Source organism: Neovison vison, chromosome 5, assembly GCF_020171115.1.
Source record: "Neovison vison isolate M4711 chromosome 5, ASM_NN_V1, whole genome shotgun sequence".
In the NCBI taxonomy this organism is placed as follows: domain Eukaryota; kingdom Metazoa; phylum Chordata; class Mammalia; order Carnivora; family Mustelidae; genus Neogale; species Neogale vison.
In genome coordinates, this window is record NC_058095.1 from 145,696,278 (window position 1) to 145,704,305 (window position 8,028).

At 35.5% G+C, this 8,028-nt stretch overlaps 1 pseudogene; it reads left to right on the forward strand.

Moving 5' to 3' along the window:
• The first annotated feature begins 1,532 nt into the window (after positions 1–1,532).
• On the forward strand, positions 1,533–5,381 carry LOC122907487 (annotated as a pseudogene).
• The last annotated feature ends 2,647 nt before the right edge of the window (positions 5,382–8,028 follow it).

Below are 8,028 nucleotides of genomic sequence, written 5' to 3' on the forward strand. Positions count from 1 at the left end.
AAGCCTTTCCTTTTAGAGACTGAATACATATGTGTATTTAGATGGAAAATCTCCATCTCCATTACCAAAAAATTTCAAAAAAATTCCATAAGGGTATTACTTTTAGAGCAATTTTTATTGAAAAAAGTTCCTTTAACAGTCTTATGGTGATTGCTGCATGGTGAAGGAAAAGCTTTATTTTATATGTTACATAGTTTATTGTGTTCCACACATCTAATTGGTTCTTCACATCGGAAGCAAAATTATCTTTTAAAAATGCAAATTTAATAATACCTTCTAATTTAAAGAATCTGCTTAAGTTCTCATTACTCATGGTCCTAAAACACACACTTAAAGTTGGCATATGAGATCCCGTATTTTCTATACCTTGTAAAGCATTCTGGCTTTATGTCCTACATTTCCTTCTCCAGATGGCTGCCCTCTTGTTCTCACTGGCTTGATGAAGTTTCCTCAAACATCTCATGCTATTTTCTGCATTTAGGACTTTCATGTATATTGTTCAGGTCCAAGAAATTCTCTCTGCAGAGCTCTGCTTCCCAAACATTGAGTTTTGTCTATTTAACTTCTAACAACTCTTTGTATTATAGCTAAAAGTCTTTTTTTTTTTTTTTGACAGGAAACCTTCCCTTATCTTCAGAGTTAGTGAAGTGTGCATTATATGTTTTTGAGTAGTGATTTATAGTTTCCTTTTATAACAATTACCTGTATTTGTTATTTTTAATTTACTTGGGTGACTGTCTTCTGCCACTAGGCTACAAGGATAGAGTGTATCTTTTTTTTAAGCTTTTTTTATCTACTGAGAGAGAGAGTGAGGGTGCACAGGAAGGAGGAGGGGGAGAAGGACAAGCAGACTCTTTGCTGAGTAGGGAGCCTGAGGATATGGGCTCAATTCCAGGGCCCTGAGATCATGACCTAAGCTGAAGTCAGATGCTTAACCAAATGAGCCATCCAGGTGCTCCAGAATGTATCATTTTTTTCTCACCTTTTCATTACCAATGTGTGGGTATAGGAGGTATTCAATAAATACATGCTAAATAAACGAGTTGATGAGTAGTGGATGCCTTTAAAATGCGTGTTTATATTGAGATATTAAGAAAGAGTCATAGTAATACACTATCTTCAAATACCTGTAGTATCTAAAAAAATGAGGTGCTCCCAAACAAAATTCCACTAAATTTACACTGGTTTTGAGATCGAAATCTCATTACCTAACTGAAATAAATTCACAAATTGGATAAAAATCAGTTGTATTATACCTAAACTTATCTAGCCCAAGCATACTGGAATAGTTATTCCATTATTAGTTGTTCTTGTTTGCTCTTGTTGGGGATTATTTATTTATATAGATGCTTCTGATGGCATGGATTTGAAGCTATACTAGTGAAATATTTAACATGACATTCTGACAATTTCTAGGCATATGAACCCACTGAAATTCCCAGATTTGACTTCTTATTTTACATATAAAGAAAATTAGTGCTGGGATATTTTTCCATTTACTCTCAACCAAAATAACCTATTTGACGCTGGGTATGTCAGAACCCCTTGCAGAGGTAACGTTCCAATTGTATATTTTAAGGCATCACCCTGTTGAGAAAATTTGAAATGCAAAGCATCCCTCAAGTGATGTGTTCCATCCCACCTGTAGACCTTCACAAGGATCATTGCAAAAGTGCAGCATTGCTACTGCCTGAAGTGTGTCAGACTTCATACATGTTTCACAGTTGTAAGTGTCTTGAACACTACTGATGTAAATAGAAGAGCTACACTATAAGAGAAAGGCAAGGAATTATGGGAAACTCCCACACTCTTTCAACTAAATATTTACTAAGCAACCTTTCTTTTTTTATTCTGCTGTTGCTATCATTGTATAAACTTTTAGATGATTAATGAAGAGGATTTATCACCATCTCTCAAGCCTTGGTGATAACCAAAATTTATTTCTTTTCAATTTTAACATGACCTCTCTTGTTTTTTTTTTTTTTAATTTTAGAGAATAATGAATACTTATTCAGTAGAAGGAAAAATAAGACTTTAATACTCAAGAAAATAAAAGGAGTTATCCATAGCTTTTATTTTATCCACAGTCAAATCCATTCTGAAGGAATGCCAGCTCAGAATTTGTGTTTGTCTTTTCAGCTGAAGCGCTTTAAACTGGAGATACAAGTGATAGATGGGTAAAACCTTTACATATTTATAGCATGCTGATTGGAACTAATTACAGAAGCACATAAATGTGGAATTTATTTTCAATAGAGCTGGAATCAAATTTATAGTACCATTTGCATTCAGTTAACTCGACAAGGAATGTTTCTCCATTTTTAACTCTGAAAAACTATTTTTTTCTCAACCAATTGCTAAATGGCAGTTAAATTCCAAATTCAACTTTGATGTTTAGTTGACATGAGAAATAGAGAAAGTAAATCAATTTTTCTAATCAGGAAGACACACAGAAAAATTAATGTTTACTTCAGAATTTTGACATTTATACCACAAGAAGTTTCACTGTTTTTTATTTAACAAGGAGTCTAATATACATTACATTGCTTCACAAATATGCTAGCTCTTTTTCTTCAGTCACTCTGTATGCTTGAACTTTCTCATCTTAAAATTATGTTTTTTCTTGTTATTATTTCCAGTAAAATGTGAGCAAAAGTAATTTGTCTCATTTCCAGGTAGACTATTTAATAAATATAGAGGAGGCTCAGGGTCATTTTTTCCCCTTTTGAGGCAATATTTCTAATAGTGGGTGGCTACTTCATGAAAATGACAATGACACAGATGAGAGGCCCTAGACCTTTTTATATATGTGACTTGGGAGAGAAATTGAAAAAGGAAAAAATGAAAACAAACAAGGCAAGTGTTATAACTTTATCGATGTATTTGGGATTCTTTGTTATTGCCCTGTAATCTAATCTTGCCCGATTCATACTCTTTTCAAGACTGGTTAAACTATGACAAAATGTGGCTGAAAATGTAAAACTCTGCTCAAAAAAAAATCCCCCAGGGATGCCTGGGTGGCTCAGTTGGTTGGACGACTGCCTTCGGCTCAGGGCGTGATCCTGGAGTCACGGGATCGAGTCCCGCATAAGGCTCCCAGCTCCATGGGGAGTCTGCTTCGCTCTCTGACCTTCTCCTCGCTCGTGCTCTCTCTCACTGTCTCTCTCTCTCAAATAAATAAATAAAATCTTAAAAAAAAAAAAATCCCCCAAAACATGCTTGTGTAAAATATCCAGTTGTTCTCCATTCCAGAAGGTGACTTTAGAGAAAGAATAAAAATTTCTTATTACTTACTATTAAAATGGATTGTAGAAACCTTTCAAGTATAATTTTAATAAAACTTGGAGTTAAATTGTATTTTTAACATGATGTGTCAATAATTATTGTATTTCTGTCTGTAGGCATATTATGTAATTAAGGACCTTATAACATAACTTTCAAAATGCCATACATTTATGTTGTAATGTTTACTGACTGTTTGTGATAAATGCAACATATTAAAGTATTCCATCTTTCATTTCATGTATCTCATGCATAGTATAGTCTAACACCATTAGCTTTTACATAGTTCTCTTAGGTATATTCTATTAAAATATATTGAATAAAATCACATAAGTTAAATTAGTTTCTATCATTACAGTCACTGCCTCACAAATACCCCTGGCCCGCCTTCTGCTCCATCTTTCTGATGTATGCACATAAGACACCCACAGCCCTGGTTATTTCCAGTCATCCTCTTTCTCTGGCCTGGGGAGCTTTTCACTAAGTAAGCAGCACAATACATGGAAATATAAATCAGCAACCCTATCTGAGTGCTCAGCAATTCAAAGAGATTTTGTCATATTTCCTTGGTCATTTCTTGTCCTACCTTTCTAAAATAATTTGGGCATATACCTTCTCCATTCTTAAATCTCATTTTTTAAGCCCTCTTTTCCCCTTTTCCTCATATATCATTAAGAAAATAGATACTTAGGAAGAAACTTTGAACTATCAGAGACCAAATCTTAAATCCACCTGCTTCCTTACTTACTCTCTTTCTTTCTCCTGATTCAAAACAGCATGTGTGATTGCTGTTACCAAAGACAGATCCTTCATCACATGCGATGCCCTCTATCTGCTGCTACCTCTGCATCTGCCTTATATTCCATTTGCTTCTGCCTGGTCTAGATCCTCATTAACTAGTTATTTTTTCTTTCTTATGTATGGACATTGTCTCTCACATCATGCCCTTCTCCAAGTATTCAAAGGTGACCTAGAGTTACATAAAAATTAAATAGTATAGTACAGAAAGTCTGCCACAATTTTTATTTCTTAAGACAATTAAGATTCAATCACTATAAACATTGGTCCTATGTAACTTGAAAAAACACATTCTCATTTGCTAAATGAGTGAGATTTAGTTACAAAATCTTTTCATTTGTCAATTGCAATAAAGATGACAAATTTAAAATTTACAATTAGAGATGAGAGCCAATTCATTTCAACCCATTTAAGTGTATTTTCTTAGCTAAACCATCAAATATGCAAAAAAAAAAAAAAATCACTAAACTTTTTTTAGTGTTCCTGCTTCAACAGTGCTTGGATGGAGCCCGGCTCTCGACCCCTCGCCCCGGCCGGTCGCTCAGAGCCAGCCCTCCGCCACCTCCTCACAGCGTCCTCGGACCGCTCCAAGGCCCCCCGTCGCCGCTCCGGCGCCCCGCAGCTGCTGCCCGCCACCGCCTCTCCTCAGCCGCCACCACGACGACCGCGTCCCCTTCGCAGGTGCGCCAGAACTACCACCAGGACGCGGAGGCCACCATCAACCTCCAGATCAACCTGGAGCTCTACGCCTCTTACGTCTACCTGTCCCTGTCTTACTACTTTGACCGTGATGATGTGGCTTTGAAGAACTTCGCTAAATATTTTCTCCACCAATCTCATGAGGAGAGGGAACATACTGAGAAATTGATGAAGCTGCAGAACCAACGAGGTGGCCGAATCTTCCTTCAGGATATCAAGAAACCAGACCGTGATGATTGGGAGAATGGGCTGAATGCAATGGAGTGTGCATTACACTTGGAAAAGAGTGTGGATCAGTCACTACTGGCACTGCACAAACTGGCCACTGATAAAAATGACCCCCATTTGTGTGACTTCATTGAGACTCATTACCTGAATGAGCAGGTGAAATCCATCAAAGAATTGGGTGACCACGTAACCAACCTGCGCAAGATGGGGGCCCCCGAATCTGGCATGGCAGAGTATCTCTTTGACAAGCACACCTTGGGAAACAGTGATAGTGAGAGCTAAGCCTTAGGCTGTCTTCCCAGAGCCACCTGGTCCCTGAGGCCATGCATGCATGTTGGGGTTACCTTACCTTTTCTATAAGTTGTACCAAAACATCTACTTAACTTCTTTCATTTGTACCATTCCTTCAAATAAAGTAATTTGGTACCCCCCCCCCCAAAAATAGTCTCATTAGTGTATCCAGTCCATAGCACATTTTCTCATTACTACATGGGATCTTGTACTTCATCTATGCAAAGAGAAGTTTCAAGGCATCTTAAAACACATCATACTCTTGAAGAAGGCAGAATAGTAATTGTAATATATCCCTGGGAGGTTAGTTAACTACAGATCCCAGGTGAAGTTCATTAAGGATCCCCAGAAAACAAAACAAAACAAAACAAAAAAACAATGCAACTGGGTTAATTTGAAAGAAAGAATTTCCAGCTTCTTCAGATAAATGCTACCCAGCAACCCCACCCCAACTACCATTTATAACAGAGTGGTAGCTTTAATTTCTATCTCTCCTTTGGAGACTTTGACAACTTAAAATATTATTTTATTAATCCTATATTGAAGCAATCAATCTCCTTACTGTATTCCTATAATATCAGATATTTAAAGACTGAAATTTGTCACATTGGTTCATATATACAGATAATAAGAACTCAAAATATATACAGATAGTACAGATAGTAAGAATTCAAAAGATTTTTGTGCCATGAATTTTATTCTACTTCACAAGAGCTAGTAATATAATATTGATAATGTAAAACTACTTAGCAACTTAATGTGATATCTTCTGTACATATCAACAATATGTTATTTATTTTATTTAAATATTTAGCTATTTATTGTGATATCCTCTGCACATAATAAGGCAATATGTGGTTTATTTAAAGACTTTAAATTCAAAACTTTTATTATTCCCAGAAAATATTGTATCCTAAGCAAAGAAAGATGTTGTCTAATATAATATCTGATACATCTCAAGTATGTTAGTCCATTCTGGGCAATAACAGCTTGGAAATAAAATCTATGAAGTAGTTATTTTTGTCTCATATTTAAATGTCTTTGTACACACTGTATTACATAATGTGAATAGTTTGGAAGGGGGAAGGGTGCAGGCACTCATCATAAACACAATCTTGAAAGAAAGTTAGAAGAAAGAAAAGAAGGAAGGAAGGGAGAAAAGGAGGAAAAGGGGGAGGGAGAGAGAATGAAAAAGAGAGTGAAAGAAGGGAAGACAGGGAGAAAGGAAGGAAGGAAGGAAAGAATGAAGGAAAGGAATAGAGAAGAAAGAAAGAAAGAAAGATAGGTAGATGTGTGCTAACCAACACATCAAGAACAGCTAAGAGGAAACCACAAGAAACGTGTCTCCAGGCTCAGTTTAAGCAAACTATTATTGTCCTTCTGCTACTAAATTTTTCATATGTGTGTGCCTGTTACCTTCTGACTTCCAGTTTTATAATTTTGCTTTGCTCTCTATTCTTCTGGATCTTGAGAAAAAAAACTCCATTCCTGACACTGATGTTTTATTTACCATAAATCAACCTTTATGATACAGTTCTCAACATTGTATGCAAAACCTGTTAATATGGAATTTGACTTAATTATTTTTAATTGGTATTGAAGCTTGAAATTACTGATAAAGAAATATAAGGTGATTACTCAACCTTCAAAAAAGGAAGTATTCATTCTTGAGACTCTCATAATTTATTTGAAGGTATTAAATTGGCCAGGTATCAAGTTCGATGTATCTTTTATCACAAATTCCTCCAAATAAAATGAATACAGATTTTCCCCCAAATATTTACTTACATAGTGAATGGAAATTGGAAATACGTATTTATAACATTGAAAATCAGAAAACAAACAAACAGATAAAACCCAGCCTGGCCTGAATTTGTAATAAATTATTCGTATGTTGTCTATGTTCCCATAGACTGATTATACCCATGTGGAAATCCTTCTTACAAGATTCTAGAAGATGGGTATTTATTTACCAAACCTGTATGGCACATTATTATATTTCAGATTTTAATAGTTTCCTCTTAAACTTTAACAGTGTGTGAAGAGTCACTGTTTTTCAAGGAAAATACAGGTATAGTTTTTGCAGGTGGATTAGTTAAGTATGAAAGAGAAAATTTCAAAAGTTCAGTGGTTTAACTCTAGAGTTTGTTCTTGTTCTCACTTTCATTGAATGAGGATGGTTCAAGGCAATGAGTAGACGTCTATGTGATGATCTAAGAACCATTTCTTTCCATTTCTTAGTGCATCTGGATCCTTAACATTCAATGGCAGATTGGCAGAGAAACGTTTGAGAAGCAGGACCTATTTCCTACATGCTTTGACAGAGACATTTAGTTTCCAGGGGCCTGGAAAGTCTAGTGCTGGCTGGAGACCTGATTCTCATCTAACACATCAAGTATTATTAGTTTAAGTAACATTGTTTACCATTTTCTTTTTAAAATAATAAGTGCTACTTTGGTTAAGTTTGGACATTATATCAAAAGTCTTTTATCAGTAAAAAGAAAAAAATGTACAATTTTGCCTTAATTCAAATTAAATTACTATCCTGCTTCCAGGTGGACATAAGTAATTATTGATATCTGTCTGACTTTTGTCTGCATCTGACTCTTTTTCTTCAAAATTAAACGTGGAAATGAAAGCTTTGCTCTCAAGGGTTTATTTTTCCTCTTAAAATAAATGACATGAATTACTTCTCCTTTCAGAATTATCTTTCTCCAAGTGTTGCTGATG